We start from the raw sequence: 18,547 nt of genomic DNA, 5'->3' as shown, positions 1-18,547 counted from the left end.
AGGATCTTGGTGACTACACCATACCTACCTCTGATTTCTATGGAAGAAGCATCTCCATACCTTCCATTAGAGCTAACAACTTTGAGCTTAAGCCTCAGCTAGTCTCTCTTCTGCAACAGAGTTGCAAGTTCCATGGACTTCCACTAGAAGATCCACACCAATTCCTGTCAGAATTCTTGCAAATCTGTGACACTGTTAAGACCAATAGAATGGATCCTGAGGTCTACAAACTTATGCTCTTTCCCTTTGCTTTTAGAGACAGAGCTAAAATATGGTTGGATTCTCAACCTAAAGAAAGCTTAGACTCTTGGGAGAAGTTAGTCAATGCTTTCTTGGCCAAATTCTTTCCTCCTCAGAAGATGAGCAAAATCAGAGTGGAAGTTCAAACCTTCAGACAAAAAGAAGGTGAATTCCTCTATGAAGCTTGGGAAAGATACAAGTAACTGATCAGGAGGTGTCCTCCTGACATGCTCTTAGAATGGTCTATCCTAGCTATCTTCTATGATGGTCTGTCTGAGATGTCCAAAATATCATTGGATAGTTCTGCTGGTAGATCACTCCACTTGAAGAAAATGCCTGAAGAGGCAAGAGAACTTATTGAGATGGTTGCAAACAACCAATTTATGTACATCTCTTAGAGAAATCCTGTGAACAATGGGGTCCCTCAGAAGAAAGGAGTTCTTGAAGCAGACACTCTAAATGCCATATTAGCTCAGAACAAGATCTTGACCCAGTAGGTCAATATGATCTCAGCATTTGACTAGAATGCAAGTTGCAGCTGGCAGCACTCAAGAAGCTTCCTCTGAAGTAGAAGCTTATGATCCTGATCAACCTACCATGGAAGAGGTGAATTACATGGGAGAACCCTATGGAAACACCTACAATCCCTCATGGAAGAATCATCCTAACCTTTCATGGAAGGATCAATAGAAGCCTCAACAAGGCTTCAACAATAATCAAGGTGGAAGAACCCAAAATAGGTTCAACAACAGACCATCATTTCCATCTTCTCAGGGACTTATGGAGACACCTAAGCAGAGCCTTTCTGACTTAGTCACTATAGTCTCCAACCTCTCTAAGATCACTCATAGTTTCATCACTAAAATAAGATCCTCCATTAGAAATTTAGAGGTACAAGTTGGCCAACTGAGCAAGAGAATCCTTGAGACTCCTCCTGACACTCTTCCTAGTAATACTGAAGTAAACTGATAAGAAGAATTATTGTCGGGTTAGAATCAATCAAGACACAAGCATCAATTCGTTGGTAGCATAGTCCAAACCAACAATAAATTCTCAAGATCAAATAATATAAAGTCAATACAAAATAACCGAGGGTATTTAGCTCCCGGGTCGTCTTCCCTAGGAATTGCAATGAAATGTATAATCATTGGCTATGAGAGAGAGCATGGGGGATTGGGAATGAAAGCAAGAGAGCAAGAGATGTAAATAGCAAGAAAGTAAATGAGAATGCAAGGAATGTAGATGACAACTCTTGGCAAGAAGTGGGTAATCTAGGTTTCCTATCCTAGTTGTGGACCACAAACATGGCAATTGTGTGGAAGCAATCCAAACCAGTCAATCCTCCTTGAGAATTAGTCAAAGGGTGTAATTGATCTCAATCCATAAGTTCTAGTCAACTCACTAATTACTTAGTGAAAGAATAGCGTCAATAGAAACCAAACTAATTAACCATTCTCACACAATGCGGAATGGACATCCACAACTCAATTCCACCCAAACATCCAATTTCTCAATCAAGAGTGTGAAAACTAAACATGCAAGGATTTACACATCAAAGCAATAAAAGTTAAAGCAATTAAATGCAAGGAAAATAAATGGCAAGAAAGTAACTTAACATGCAAGAAAGTAAATGAAAGCAAGTAAAAGTCAAAGCAATAAAACTTCAAAAGCAAGAAACCTCTTGACAAGTAATTGAGAACTAAGGCTACATATCCTAGCCATTGACCACAAACATATAATGATTATGAAGAGTTAATCCTACTTAGTTAATCTTACATCGAAGATAAGTCGAATAGGCATAGTTAATTTCAATCCCTAAGTCCTATGTCAACACTAAGGGGTCACATAGAGTCAAGGGAAACCAAATCAACTAACTACTCTAATATATCAAACAAGAATGGACATCAATGACTCAAGGATCACCAAAGTCAATAATTTCAAGCCAAGAGTGGAGAAAAACTAAGTAAAAACTAAGCCAAGCATTTTATTAAACACTTGGTGTGCATGAAAATAAAATAATATTAAAATATATTAAAATAAATTCTAAAGTTACCCAAGCAAGAAAATAACAATAACAACTAAAGAAAGCAATAAATGACATAGAAACATAAATTTTCATTAATTGAAAGTAAAAAATGTAACAAGAGTATCATAAAATATAAATTGACAAAATAAAGGAAATGACGAGTAATAAAGAAGAGCAAAGAAGAAATAACAATAAATGACAAGGAAAAGTAAATAGAAACAAGAATTAAAAGTAGAAATGACAAGAAATTAAACTAAAGAACCCTAATTCTAGAGAGAGGCACCCTCTCTCTAGAAACTAAGAGAAAACATAATAAAAACTAAACCTAATTGCCCCCCTTCATTCCTCTTCACTTTGGCCTCAAATAGCTTCAGAAAATGAGTTGGATTGGGTTTTGGGGGCCCAAAAATCACTGCCAGCGAGTTGCAATTAATAAGGTCATGTGCAGGGACCTGTGCCGACGCACAGATGTGTGCGTCCGCACACATGCTGAATCCTGACTTGTGCGTACGCACAAGTACCTGTGCGTACGCACACTTAGACTTATGTCCACTATAGCAAATTGTATATCATTTTGAAGCCCCAGACGTTAGCTTTCCAATGCTGCTAGAACCGCCTCATTTGGACCTCTGTAGCTCAAGTTATGACCAATTTAGTATAGAGAGGTCAGGGCTGGCAGCTTTCCAAATCCTTTATTTCTTGAATTCTTCCCTTTTGCATGCTCTTTTCCTCACTTCTTCTATCCATACTTGCCTTGGAAACCTGAAAATCACTTAACAAATACATGAAGGCACCAAATGGGATTAAAGTGAATAAAATTGACTAAATTAAGCACAAAATAGCATGTTTTTACTTTCAAGCACAATTTAGGAAGAAATCTCAAAAGCATGCTATTTAGGTGAATAAATGTGGGTTTATGTGATGGAATCCACTCAAATCAAACTAAAATATACCGTAAAATATGGATTCATCATAAACCCAAGAGAAGAGTGCAAGGCCATCACCACTGAGGATGAGGCCGAATCTGGAGAAACTCAGATGGCATTGAACGCTAGTGAGGAAGATCTCACTGGGCATTCAACGCCCAAGCTAGCACAGAAGCTGGCGTTGAACGCCAGTGAGGAATACCTCACTGGGTGTTCAACGCCCAAACTGGCAGGGAATCTGGCATTGAACGCCATTAAGAAAGGTCTTACTGGGTGGCATTTAACGCCCAACTTGGCAAAGGAATTGGCGTTAAATGCCAGTGAAGGGATGCATGATGGGCGTTCAACGCCCAAAGAACCACCAAAACTGGCGTTGAATGCCAGCAATGGCATACCTACTGAGTGTTTAGCACCCTCTAAAGAAATTCCTATCTGGTGCACGAAATTGTGATCATCAATGGCGCCAACAACTTGGTACGCACAATTGTAATCTCAACTCTTTTTCACAATTTCGCAAAACTAACCAGCAACTGTACTGGGTCATCCAAGTAATAAACCTTACGTGAGTAAGGGTCGATCCCACAGAGATTGTCGGCTTGAAGCAAGCTATGGTCATCTTGTAAATCTCAGTCAGGCGATTCAAATGGTTATGGAGTTTAAGATAATTATGAATAAACATTAAAATAAGATAGAGATACTTATGTAATTCATTTGTGAGAATTTCAGATAAGCGTATGAAGATGCTTTGTTCCTTCTGAACCTCTGCTTTCCTATTGCCTTCTTCCAATCATTCATACTCCTTTCCATGGCAAGCTTATATTGGGTTTCACCGTTGTCAATGGCTACCTCCCGTCCTCTCAGTGAAAATGGTCCAAATGCACTGTCACCGCACGGCTAATCATCTGTCGGTTCTCGATCATGTTGGAATAGAATCCATTGATCCTTTTGCATCTGTCACTATGCCCAACACTCACGAGTTTGAAGCTCGTCACAGTCATCCCTTCCCAGATCCTACTCAAAATACCACAGACAAGGTTTAGACTTTTCGGATCTCAAGAATGCTGCCAATATTTCTAGCTTATACCACGAAGACTCTGATCTCACGGAATGGAAGGCTCGGTTGTCAGGTGAGGCAACCATGCGCCATGAACCAAGAGGCTAAGAGATATGCACTGAAGCTATTGCAAATAGAATGGAAGTGGTTGTCAGGCACGCGTTCATAGGTGAGAATGATGATGAGTGTCATGGATCATCACATTCGTCAGGTTGAAGAACGAGTGTATATCTTAGAGAAGAAATAGGCTTGAGTTGAATAGAAAAACAATAGTACTTTGCATTAATTCATGAGGAAGAGCAGAGCTCCACACCTTAATCTATGGTGTGTAGAAACTCCACCATTGAAAATACATAAGAACAAAAGGGTCTAGGCAAGGCCGAATGGCCAGCCTCCCAAAGATGAAAAGTATTCCAAGATCAAAAGTATATGTGAAAAGTATGAAAATACAATAGCAAAAGATCCTATTTATAGAAAACTAGTAGCCTAGGGTTTACAGAAATAGGTAATTAATGTAGAAATCTTCTTCCAGGCCCACTTCTGCAGTCCTTTTTCAGCATCTGAATCAGATTTTTGCTCAGGTCCCTCAATTTCAGCCAGAAAATACCTGAAATCACAGAAAAACACACAAACTCATAGTAAAGTCCAGAAATGTGATTTTTATTTAAAAACTAATAAAAATATAATAAAAACTAACTAAAACATACTAAAAACTACCTAAAAACAATGCCAAAAAGCGTATAAATTATCCGCTCATCACAACACCAAACTTAAATTGTTGCTTGTCCCCAAGCAACTGAAAATCAAATAGGATAAAAAGAAGAGAATATACAATGAATTCCAAAAACATCTATGAAGATCAGTCTTATTTAGATGAGCGGGGCTATTAGCTTTTTGCTTCTGAACAGTTTTGGCATCTCACTTTATCCTCTAAAGTTTAGAGTGATTGGTATCTTTAGGAACTCAGAATTTAGATAGTGTTATTGATTCTCCTAGTTCAGTATGTTGATTCTTGAATACAGTTACTTCATGAGTCTTGGCCGTGACCCTAAGCATTTTGTTTTCCAGTATTACCACCGAATACATAAATGCCACAGACACATAACTGGGTGAACCTTTTCAGATTGTGACTCAGCTTTGCTAAAGTCCCCAATTAGAGGTGTCCAGAGCTCTTAAGCACACTCTTTTTGCTTTGAACCATGACTTTAACCGCTCAGTCTCAAGCCTTTCACTTGACACCTTCGCGCTACAAGCACATGGTTAGGGACAGATTGGTTTAGCCGCTTAGGCCAGGATTTTATTCCTGTGGGCCCTCCTATCCACTGATACTCAAAGCCTTGGATCCTTTTTATTTTACCCTTGCCTTTTGGTTTAAAGGGCTATTGGCTTTTTCTGCTTGCTTTTTCATTCTCTTTTTTCTTTATTTTTTGCCTCTTTTTTTCGCATTTTTTTTTTTTTGCAAGCTTTTCACTGCTTTTTCTTGTTTCAAGAATTATTTTTATAATTTTTCAGATTATCAATAATATTTCTCCTTTTCCATCATTCTTTCAAGAGCCAGCAATTTTAATATTCATAGACAACAAATTCAAAAATATGCACTGTTCAAGCATTCATTCAGAAAATAAAAAAGTATTGCCACCACATCAAAATAATTAAACTATTTTAAAATTCGAAATTCATGTACTTCTTTTTCTTTTTCAATTAAAAACATTTTTCATTTAAGAAATGTCATGGATTCATAGGACATTCATAGCTTTAAGGCATAGACACTAAGACACTAATGATCATGTAATAAGACACAAATATAAATAAAATATAAAGCATAAGAAACGAAAAAACAGAAAATAAGACACAAGGAAATTAAAGAACGGGTCCACCTTAGTGATGGCGGCTTGTTCTTTCTCTTGAAGATCTTATGGAGTACTTGAACTCCTCAATGTCTCTTCCTTGCCTTTGTTGCTCCTCCGTCACGACTCTTTGGTCTTCTCTAATTTCATGGAGGAGGATGGAATGCTCTTGGTGCTCCACCCTTAGTTGTCCCATATTGGAACTTAATTCTCCTAGGGATGTGTTGATTTGCTCCCAATAATTTTGTGGAGGAAAATGCATCCCTTGAGACATCTCAGGGATTTCATGATGAGGTATTTCCTCATGCTCTTGTCCATGAGTGGGATCTCTTGTTTGCTCCATCCTTTTTTTAGTGATGGGCTTGTCCTCATCAATGAGGATGTCTTCTTCTATGTCAATTCCAGCTGAATTGCAGAGATGACAAATGAGATGAGGGAAGGCTAACCTTGCCAAAGTAGAGGACTTGTCCGCCACCTTGTAGAGTTCTAGGGATATAACCTCATGAACTTCTACTTCCTCTCCAATCATGATGCTCTAGATCATGATAGCTCGGTCTATAGTAACTTCAGACCGGTTGCTAGTGGGAATGATTGAGCGTTGGATGAACTCCAACCATCCCCTAGCCACGGGCTTGAGGTCATGCCTTATTAGTTGAACCGGCTTTCCTCTTGAATCTCTCTTCCATTGAGTGCCCTCTTCACAAATGTCTATGAGGACTTGGTCCAACCTTTGATCAAAGTTGACCCTTCTAGTGTAGGGGCGTGCATCTCCTTACATCATGGGCAAGTTGAGTGCCAACCTTACATTTTCCGGACTAAAATCTAAGCATTTTCCCCGAACCATTGTAAGCCAATTCTTAGGTTTCGGGTTCACACTTTGATCATGGTTCTTGGTGATCCATGCATTGGCATAGAACTCTTGAACCATTAAAATCCTGACTTGTTGAATGGGGTTGGTGAGAACTTCCCAACCTCTTCTTCGAATCTCATGTCGGATCTCCGGATATTCACCCTTTTTGAGTTTGAAAGGGACCTCGGGGATCACCTTCTTCTTGGCCAAAACTTCATAGAAGTGGTCTTGATACACTCTTGAGATGAATCTCTCCATCTCCCATGACTCGGAGGTGGAAGCTTTTGCCTTCCCTTTCCTCTTTCTAGAGGTTTCTCCGGCCTTAGGTGCCATAAATGGTTATGGAAAAACAAAAAACAACGCTTTTACCACACCAAACTTAGAAGGTTTTCTCGTCCTCGAGCAAAAGAAAAAAGAATAGAGTAGAAGAAAGAGGAAATAGAGGAGATGGAGGGGGGCTTAGTGGTTCGGCCATGTATATGGATTGGTGAAGAGATCATGGAGAAGAGGGTAGGATTCGATAGGTGAGGGGTTTTTGGGAAAGAGCATTGAGGTGATTGGTGAAGGGTATTTGGGGAAGAGTGTTGTGGGAAGGTGTGAAAAAGTGAGAGAGAGATGAGGTAGGTGGGGATCCTGTGGAGTCCATAGATCCTGAAGTGTCAAGGATTTCTCATTCCTGAACCATATTGGCGTGTAAACGCCCCTTCCTGTGCCAATCCTGGGGTTAAACGCCACGTTGCTGCCCATTTCTGGCGTTTAACGCCAGCTTTTCTCCCCTTTCTGGCGTTTAACACCAACTCTGTGCCCATTTCTGGCATTAAACGCCCAGAATGGTGCCAGACTGGGCGTTTAACGCCCATTCTGCTACCCATACTGGCGTTTAAACGCCAGCAAGCTTCTCCTCCAGGGTGTGCTATTTTTAATACGGTTTTTCATTCTGTTTTTGCTTTTTCAGTTGTTTTTATGACTTCACATGATCATCAACCTATAGAAAATATAAAATAACAATGGAAAATAAATAGATATAATAAAATTGGGCTGCCTCCCAACAAGCGCTTCTTTAATGTCAATAGCTTGACAGTGGGCTCTCATGGAGCCTCACAGATACTCAGAGCATGATGATGACCTCCCAACACCAAACTTAGAGTTTGAATGTGGGGGCTCTATTTGACTCTGCATTGAGAGAAGCTTTTCATACTTCCTCTCCATGGTTACAGAGGGAAATCCTTGAGCTTTAAACACAAGGGAGTCCTCATTCACTTGAAGGACCAATTCTCCTCTGTCAACATCAATCACAGCTTTTGCTGTGGCTAGGAAGGGTCGGCTAAGGATGATGGATTCATCCATACACTTCCCATTGTCTAGGATTATGAAATCAACAGGGATGTAGTGGTCTTTAACCTTTACCAAGACATCCTCTATAAGTCCATAAGCCTGTTTCCTTAAATTGTCTACCATCTCTAGTGAGATTCTTGCAGCTTGTACCTCAAGGATCCCTAGCTTCTCCATTACAGAGAGAGGCATGAGGTTTATGCTTGACCCTAGGTCACACAGAGCCCTCTCAAAGGTCATGGTGCCTATGGTACAAGGTATTGAGAACTTTTCAGGATCCTGTCTCTTTTGAGGTAATCTCTGCTTAGTCAAGTCATCCAGTTCTTTGGTGAGCAAGGGGGGTTCATCCTCCCAAGTCTTATTACCAAATAACTTGGCATTTAGCTTCAGGATTGCTCCAAGGTACTTAGCAACTTGCTCTTCATTAACATCTTCATCCTCTTTAGAGGAAGAATACTCATCAGAGTTCATGAATGGTAGAAGTAAATTCAATGGAATCTCTATGGTCTCTGTATGAGCCTCAGATTCCCATGGTTCCTCATTAGGGAACTCCTTGGAGGCCAGTGGATGTCTATTGAGGTCTTCCTCAGTGGAAATCACTACCTTTCCCTCCTCTATGCATTCGGCCATGTGGGACGTGTTTATTAGCCTTGCATTCTCTCTTTGGGTTCTCTTCTGTATTGCTTGGGAGAGTACTAGGAGGGAGTTCAGTAATCCTCTTACTCAGCTGACCCACTTGTGCCTCCAAATCTCTAATGGAGGACCTTGTTTCAATCATGAAACTTTGATTGGTTTTAATTAGATCAGAGACTACAGTTGCTACGTCAGAGTGGCTCTGCTTAGAATTCTCTGTCTGTTGCTGAGAGGATGATGGAAAAGGCTTGCTATTGCTAAACCTATTTCTTCCACCATTACTGTTGTTGAAGCCTTGTTGGGGCCTCCGTTGGTCCTTCCATGAGAGATTTAGATGATTTCTCCATGAAGGATAATAGGTATTTTCATAGGGTTCTCCCATGTAATTTACCTCTTCCATTGTTGGGTTCTCAGGATCATAAGCTTCTTCTTCAGATGAAGCTTCTTTGGTACTGCCTGTTGCTGCTTACATGCCAGACAGACTCTGAGAAATCATATTGACTTGCTGAGTCAATATTTTATTCTGAGCCAATATGGCATTCAGAGTATCAATCTCAAGAACTCTTTTCTTCTGATTTGTCACATTATTCACAAGGTTCCTTTCATAAGTGTACATGAATTGGTTATTTTCAACCATCTCAATGAGTTCCTGAGCTTCTACAGGTGTCTTCTTCAGATGAAGAGATCCTCCAGCAGAGCTGTCCAATGACATCTTGGACAGTTTAGATAGACCATCATAGAAGATACCTATGATGCTCCATTCTGAAAGCATGTCAGAAGGACACCTTCTGATCAATTGCTTGTATCTTTACCAAGCTTCATAGAGGGATTCACCTTCCTTCTGTTTGAAGGTTTGGACTTCCACTCTAAGCTTACTTAATTTTTTAGTTGGAAAGAACTTTGCCAAGAAGGCATTGACTAGCTTTTCCCAATAGTTCAGGCTTTCTTTAGGTTGTGAGTCCAACCATATCCTAGCTCTGTCTCTTACAGCAAAAGGGAAGACCATAAGTCTATAGACCTCAAGGTCAACCCCATTGGTCTTAACAGTATCATAGATTTGAAAGAAATCAGCTAAAAACTGATGAGGATCTTCTAATGAAAGTCCATGAAACTTGCAATTCTGTTGCATTAGAGAAACTAATTGAGGCTTAAGCTCAAAGTTGTTTACTCCAATGGCAGGGATAGAAATGCTTCTCCCATAGAAGTCGGGAGTAGGTGCAGTAAAGTCACCAAGCACCTTCCTTGCATTGTTGGCATTGTTGTTGTTTTCGGCTGCCATGGCTTCTTCTTGTTTGAAAATTTCTATTAGGTCCTCTACAGAGAGTTATACTTTAGCTTCTCTTAGCTTTCTCTTCAAGGTCCTTTCAGGTTCAGGATCAGCTTCAACAAGAATGCCTTTGTCCTTACTCCTGCTCATATGAAAGAGAGGAGAAGAAAGTATGGAATCCTCTATGTCACAGTATAGAGATTCCTTGAGGTGTCAGAGGAAAATAAGAATAGAAGGAGGAGGTAGAGAAGAGACAATTCGAACTTATAGAGAGAGAGTCCGAATTACTGATAGTGGAGGAGTGTTAGTCCTTAAATAGAAGGATGTGAGAAGAGGGGAAGAATTTTCGAAAACAAATTAAAAATATTTTGAAATAATTAAAAGAAATGAAAATTGAAATTGAGGTAATAGTTAATTGATTTTAAAAAAGATTTTGAAATTAGAAATCAAAAAGATATGATTGAAAATTATTTTGAAAAAGATGTGATTGAGAAGATATGATTGAAAATCAAATTAAAAAAGAAAGTTTTAAAATTAGAAGTGATTACTTGACTAACAAGAAATTAGAAGATATGATTCTAGAATTTAAAATTTGATCCTTTCTTAATAGGCAAGTAACAACTTGAAAATTTTGAATTAAATCATCAATTGTAACAAGGATTTTCGAAAATGAAAAAAAATGGAAAGAAATTGATTTTGAAAAGATATGATTTGAAAAAAAATTTGATTTTGAAAAATTATAAAAATTTGAAAAAGATTTGATTTAAAAATAAAATCTTCCCTCTTGTGCCATCCTGGCGTTAAACACCCAGAATGGTATCCATTCTGGCATTTAACGCCCAAAATACTACCCTTTTGGGCGTTTAACGCCCAGCCAGGTATCCTGGCTGGCGTTTAAACGCCGATTTTCTTTCCTCATTGGGCGTTTTAAACGCCCAACTTTTTCTGTGTAATTCCTCTGGTGTTTGTTCTGAATCTTCAATTCTCTGTATTATTGACTTGAAAATACATAATTTTGAAAATTTTTTGAATTTTTTTAATGATGAGAAATAATCAAAATGCAACTAATCATGGAATACTAAGATTAAATTAACAATGCATGCAAGGCACCAAACTTAGAAGTTTGTATACTAACGACGATAACAATTTGAAAATGCATATGAGAAACAACAAAAGACACAAAACAAGAGAATATAAAGGTCAGAGCAAGAAAATCATCAAGAATAACTTGAAGATCAATGAAGAACATAATGCATGTAATTTTTGAAAATTAGAAGAATAAAGACATGCAATTGACACCAAACTTAAAATTAGACACTAGACTCAAACAAGAAACATAAAATATTTTTTATTTTAAGATTTTATAAATTTTTTTGTGATTTTTCGAAAATTATATGGAAAAGAAAATAAAGAGATTCAAAATTTTTAATAAGAATTCCAGGAATCATGCAATGTTAGTCTAAAACTCCGGTCCAGGAATTAGACATGGCTTACTAGCCAACCAAGCTTTCAGTGAAAGCTCCAGTCCAAAACACTAGACATGACCAATGGCCAGCCAAGCTTTAGCAGATCATTACTTTCAGCAGCAAGATTGATAGAAATCATCAAGCTCTTGTGATGATAAGTTGAAACCTCGGTCCAAAAGATTAGACATGGCTTCACAGCCAGCCAGACTTCAACAGATCATCATGAAACTCTAAAATTCATTCTTAAAAACTTTGAAGAACAGAATAGAAAAAAAATTTTTGTATTTTTGAAAATTTTTTCGAAAATAAAAAGTAAAAAGCTTGAACATAAAATAAAATTACCTAATCTAAGCAACAAAATGAACCGTCAGTTGTCCAAACTCGAACAATCCCCGGCAACAACGCTAAAAACTTGGTGTACAAAATTGTGATCATCAATGGTGCCAACAACTTGGTACGCACAATTGTAATCTCAACTCTTTTTCACAATTCCGCACAACTAACCAGCAACTGTACTGGGTCGTCCAAGTAATAAACCTTACGTGAGTAAGGGTCGATCCCACAGAGATTGTCGGCTTGAAGTAAGCTATGGTCATCTTGTAAATCTCAGTCAGGCGATTCAAATGGTTATGGAGTTTAAGATAATTATGAATAAAACATAAAATAAGATAGAGATACTTATGTAATTCATTGGTGAGAATTTTAGATAAGCGTATGAAGATGCTTTGTTCCTTCTGAACCTCTGCTTTCCTATTGCCTTCTTCCAATCATTCACACTCCTTTCCATGGCAAGCTTATGTTGGATTTCACCGTTGTCAATGGCTACCTCCCGTCCTCTCAATAAAAATGGTCCAAATGCGCTGTCACCACACGGCTAATCATTTGTCGGTTCTCGATCATGTTGGAATAGGATCCATTGATCCTTTTGCGTCTGTCACTAAACCCAACACTCGCGAGTTTGAAGCTCGTCACAGTCATCCCTTCCCAGATCCTACTCGGAATACCACAGACAAGGTTTAGACTTTTTGGATCTCAGGAATGCTGCCAATAATTCTAGCCTATACCACGAAGACTCTGATCTCACGGAATGGAAGGCTCGGTTGTCAAGCGAGGAAACCATGCGTCATGAACCAAGAGGCTAAGAGATATGCACTCAAGCTATTGCAAGTAGAACGGAAGTGGTTGTCAGGCACGCGTTCATAGGTGAGAATGATGATGAGTGTCACGGATCATCACATTCGTCAGGTTGAAGAACGAGTGTATATCTTAGAGAAGAAATAGGCTTGAGTTGAATAGAAAAATAATAGTACTTTGCATTAATTCATGAGGAACAGCAGAGCTCCACACCTTAATCTATAGTGTGTAGAAACTCCACTGTTGAAAATTCATAAGAACAAAAAGGTCTAGGCATGGCCGAATGGCCAGCCTCCCAAAGATGAAAAGTATTCCAAGATCAAAAGTATATGTGAAAAGTACGAAAATACAATAGCAAAAGGTCCTATTTATAGAAAACTAGTAGCCTAGGATTTACAGAAATAGGTAATTAATGTAAAAATCTTCTTCCGGTCCCACTTGGTGTGTGCTTGGGCTGAGCATTGAAGCTTTCACATGTAGAGACTTTTCTTGGAGTTAAACGCCAGCTTTTGTGCCAGTTCTAGCGTTTTGACGCCAGAATTTTTAAGCTGACTTGGAACGCCAGTTTGGGCCATCAAATCTCAGGCAAAGTATGAACTATTATATATTGCTGGAAAGCCCAGGATGTCTACTTTCCAACGCAATTGAGAGCGTGCCAATTGGGCTTCTGTAGCTCCAGAAAATCCACTTCGAGTGCAGGGAGGTCAAAAATCCAACAACATCTGCAGTCCTTTTTTAGCCTCTGAATCAGATTTTTGCCTAGGTCCCTCAATTTTAGCCAGAAAATACCTGAAATCATAGAAAAACACACAAACTCATAGTAAAGTCCAAAAATGTGATTTTTATTTAAAAACTAATAAAAATTAATAAAAACTAACTAAAACATACTAAAAACTACCTAAAAACAATGCCAAAAAGCGTATAAATTATCCGCTCATCACTATCCAAGAATTAAAGAAAGCCAAGGCTCATATAGAGACCATAGAGGTTCCCTTGCATACACTCCTGTAGTGCATGAGTTCTGATGAATACTCATCCTCTGATGAGGGTGAAGCCACTAGGGAAGAGCAAGTTGCTCAGTACCTAAGAGCTCTCATGAAGCTGAATGCTAAGTTATTTGGTACAAAACCTTTGGAAGAAGAACCTCCAGTGTCGACCAAAGAACTCAATACTTTGGTACAGCAGAAGCTACCTCAGAAGCTTCCGGATCCCAGAGGCTTCCTAATTCCTTGCACCATAGGCACCATGACCTTTGAGAAGGCTTTGTGTGACCTAGGGTCAAGTATAAACCTCATGCCACTCTCTGTAATAGAGAAACTGGAATCTTTTGAAGTACAAGCTACAAATATCTCACTAGAGATGGAAGACAAATCAATGAAGAAAGCATATGCTTAGTAGAGGATGTATTGGTAAAGGTTGAAGACCTTACATCCCTGAAAACTTCATAATCTTAGATACTGAAGAAGATGAGGATGAATCTATCATCTTTGGAAGACCTTTCCTAGCCACTGTCAATGCTATCATTGATGTAGCTAAGGGAGAACTGATTCTACAACTAGCGGAGGATCACATTCTGTTCAAGATGCCTCACCCCAACTCTCCCTTTGAAAAAAGAGAGATAATTGTACAACACTTAGTGTTCCAACCATCTCTTTCAGTGCAAAGCTTTACTAAGTCCCCAAAAATCAATTCTACATTTGGTGTTGGGCAGCCATTACAAGCACTGAGAACAAAGGTACTAAGAAGAAAGTACCTAAAGGCTGGAGGGACAAGAGAGTCCCCACTGAAGGCCTCTCACCTGGCATGAGAGTTGTCTTCACCAAGAAACCAGTCATACCACATACAGTGAGTCGTGTCTTGTCTCTAGAGTATGTGGAGCTCATCCATGAGAAGACAGGAAGAAAGTTCATTGTAAGGGGCGAAATTCTGAGCCTATATCAATCTCCAAAAGGAGCTAACCGTCAATCTAGTGACGTTAAAGAAGCACTTGTTGGGAGGCAACCCAACCCTATTTAGTTATTTTTATTTCTTTTAATCCCTTAAATTTGTTTTTTTTTAGTTATTTCTTTAGGTTCATGATCATGTGAAGCAGTCAGAACAGAGACAGAAAGGTTCAACAATGAAAATAGACCACTCTGGATAGAGTGTCTTGCTGGCGTTGAACGCCATCCAGGGAGCACTGGCTGGGTGTTCAACACCCAAATTGGCAGACTTGCTGCCGTTGAATGCCAGCCAGGGAGCACTGACTAGGCGTTCAACGCCCCAATTGGCAGCATAGCTGGCGTTGAACGCCAGCCAAGAGCATAGTGCTGGACGTTCAACGCCCATGAAGAAGGGCACGGAATTTGAATTCCCTAGCCTCTCAGGATCAGTGGGTCCCACAGCATCTTTACCTACCCCACTTCTTCACTCTTCTTTTTCACACTTCCCCATACACTCTTCCCTTTAAACCCTAGCCCAATCATATCCATATCACTTCTCGAAAACCATCATAACTCCCACTAACCCCCACCCACTTCAAAATCAAATTTTCCTCCCATTACCCCACCCATGACCAAACCCTAACCTAGCCACTCCTATAAATACCCCCTCTTACTAGCCCTTTGTACACACACTTCATATACTCTAAAGCCCACTTGGCCGAATTACTTCTCTCCCTCCATCTCCATCTATTTTCTTCTACTCCATTCTTCTCTTTTTTTTATTTTTGCTCGAGGACAAGCAAAGATTTTAAGTTTGGTATGGAAAAAATATTGCTTTTTACTTTCCATTATTACTTATGGCACCCAAGGTTGGAGAATCCTCTAGAAAGAGGAAAGAAAAGGCCGTAGCCACCACCTCCGAATCTTAGGAGATGGAGAGATTCATCACCAAAGCCCACCAAGACCACTTCTATGAAGTAGTAGCAGAGAAGAAGGTGATCCCTGGGGTCCCTTTTAGGCTTAAGAAGAATGAGTATCTGGAAATCTGAAGAGAGATCCGGAGAAGAGGTTGGGAAGTCCTAACCAATCCCATCTAAGAGGTTGGGATCTTAATGGTGCAAGAGTTCTATGCTAATGCAAGTGTCACGAAAAACTATGACATTAGTGTGAACCCAAATCCCAAGAATTGGAGCACCATGGTCTGAGGGAGAATCTTAGACTTCAGTCCAGAAGGTGTGAGGTTGGTGTTTAACTTGCCTTTGATGCAAGGCGACCCACATCCTTACACTAGAAGAGTCAATTTTGATCAAAGGTTAGATCAAGTGCTCTCAGACATCTGTGTGGAAGGAACACAGTGGAAAAGGGATTCCTAAGGCAAGCCTACTCAACTAAGAAGGCTTGACCTCAAGCATGTAGCTAGAGGATGGTTGGAATTCATCCAACGCTCTATCATCTCTACTAACAAACGGTCAAAAGTGACCATTGACAGAGCCATCATGATTCATTACATCATGATTAGGAGTGAGGTGGATATACATGAGGTGATATCTCAAGAATTGTACAAGATAGTTGAAAAGCCTTCCACCAAGCATTCTCTCACCTCATATGTCACCTATGCAATTCAGCTGGAATTTTCATAGAGGGAGGCATCTTCATTGAGGAGGACAAGCCCATCACTAAGAAGATGATGGAGCAAACTAGAGACCATGCACATGAGCCTGTGCAACCGCCTCAGCAAGAAATCCTTGGGATACCTCAAGGGATGCAATTTCCTCCTCAAGGCTATTGGGACCAATTGCATAATTCTCTTGGAGAATTGAACACTAATATGGAGCAATTGAGGTTGGAACATCAAGAGTATTCTACCATCCTCAATAAAATAAGAGAAGACCAAAGGGCTATGAGAGAAGAACAACAAAGACAAGGGCGTGACATTGAAGAGATCAAGCACTACATTGGATCCTCAAGGAGGAGGAGTTGCCAACATCACTAAGGTGGATTCGTTCTCTTAATCCCCTTTCTTATGTTATTTTTCTGTTTTTTGTTATATTTTTATTGTCTGTTTTCTTGTTCTTGTTGCATGATCATCTATGTCTTAAAGTTATGAAATGTTTCATATATCTCTCACCTTACTTAAAAGAAAATTTTATTTGAAAAGAATTGAGATACATGAATTTTGAGTTCTATAATAAGAATAGTAAATTATTTTGATGTGGTGTCATTGCTTTTGTTTTCTGAATGTATGAATGAACAGTGCATAATTGAAGTTGGAATTAAGAATGTTGGCTCTTGAAAGAATGATGAAAAAGGAGAAGCATTATTGGTAATCTGAAAAATTCAAAAAAAAATTAATTCTTGAAGCAAGAAAAAGCAGCAAAAAATCAATAAAAGAAAAAAAATATAAATATATATGCTTGCGAAAAAAAAGAGATAAAAAGCAGAAAAAGCCAATAGCTCTTTAAACTAAAAGGCAAGAGCAAAAAGCCAATAACCCTTTAAACCAAAAGGTAAGGGTAAAAGGATCCAAGGCTTTGAGCATCAATGGTTAGGAGGGCCTAAAAGAAACAAAATCTTGGCCTAAGCACTTCAAATGAAAAGTGTCCCTAACTATATGCTTGTGGTGTGAAGGTGTCAAGTAAAAAAACTTGAGACTGAGCAGTTAAAGTCGTGATCCAAAGCAAAAAGAGTGTGCTTAAGAACTCTGAAAACCTCTATTTGGGGATTCTAGCAAAGCTGAATCACAATCCGAAAGAGTTCACCCAGTTAAGTGTCTGTGATATTTATGTATCCGGTGGTAATACTGGAAAATAAAGTGCTTAGGGTCACAGCCAAGACTCTAAAAATTGTGTTCAAGAATGAAAAATAACTAAACTAGGAGAGTCAATAATATCATCTGGATTCTAAGTTCCTAAAGAGACTAACACTTCTGAGTTTCAATGGATAGAGAGATGCCGAAACTATTCAGAAGCAAAAAGCTACTAAGTCCCACTCATATAATTGAAACTGAGCTTCATTAAAAACTCTGAGATTTATTGTATCTTACTCTTCTTTTTATCCTACTTTGTTTTAGTTGCTTGGGGACAAGCAACAGTTTAAGTTTGGTGTTGTGATGAGCGGATATTTTATTTGCCATATTTTCATATAGTTTTTAGTATGTTTTGTTTAAGTTTTATTAAGTTTTCATAGGTTTTAGTGCAAAATTCACATCTTTGGATTCTACTTTGAGTTTTTGTGTTTTTATATAATTTCAGGTATTTTCTGGCAGAAATTGAGGAGCTAGAGCAAAAGTCTGATTCAGAGGCAGAGAAAGCACTGCAGATGCTGTCAGGATCTGACCTCCTTGCACTCGAAAGAGCTTTTTTGGAGCTACAGAAGTCCAAATTAAGCGTTCTCAACGCTTATGGAAAGCTAACATCCAGGGCTTTCCATCCATGTATAATAGTCCATACTTTGCTTCAGAATTGAAGGCTCAAAACTGGCGTTCAACGTGACCAGCGTCCAACGCCCAAGAAGGTGTCCCTAGCCAGCGTTCAACGCCCTAGAGCCCTCCTAGCACGTGGCTCACTCTTTTGCTCAGCCCAAACACTCACCAAGTGGGTGCCAAAAGTGGATTTTCGTACTAAAAGACTGTTTTACCCTTCTTATATAATCCTTAGTCATTAGTCTAGTATTTATTTAAAAACTTTTATACTTTTTAGGGATTCAACCAGCTTTCCAAACACTTTACACGTTTTATTGTATTTTTCTCTCAGTATGAGTCTCTAAACCTCCTAGGTTGAGGGGAGGAGCTCTACTGAGTTTTATGGATTAATAAAGTATTACTGTTTTATCTTCAATCCGTGTTTGATTC

The 18,547-nt window shown here is 39.0% G+C and overlaps 1 non-coding gene across 1 annotated transcript; it reads right to left on the bottom strand.

Moving 5' to 3' along the window:
* Positions 1 to 365: 365 nt before the first annotated feature.
* On the bottom strand, positions 366 to 474 carry LOC112738692 (small nucleolar RNA R71). Its single transcript, XR_003169637.1, has one exon. It is a non-coding gene; the product is annotated as a small nucleolar RNA R71 (small nucleolar RNA).
* Between the last annotated feature and the right edge of the window lie 18,073 nt (positions 475 to 18,547).

The sequence above is a fragment of the Arachis hypogaea genome, chromosome 13 (assembly GCF_003086295.3).
Source record: "Arachis hypogaea cultivar Tifrunner chromosome 13, arahy.Tifrunner.gnm2.J5K5, whole genome shotgun sequence".
NCBI lineage: Eukaryota > Viridiplantae > Streptophyta > Magnoliopsida > Fabales > Fabaceae > Arachis > Arachis hypogaea.
The sequence above is the reverse complement of the archived record's forward strand: the minus strand, read 5'-3'. Positions and strand labels throughout refer to the sequence as shown.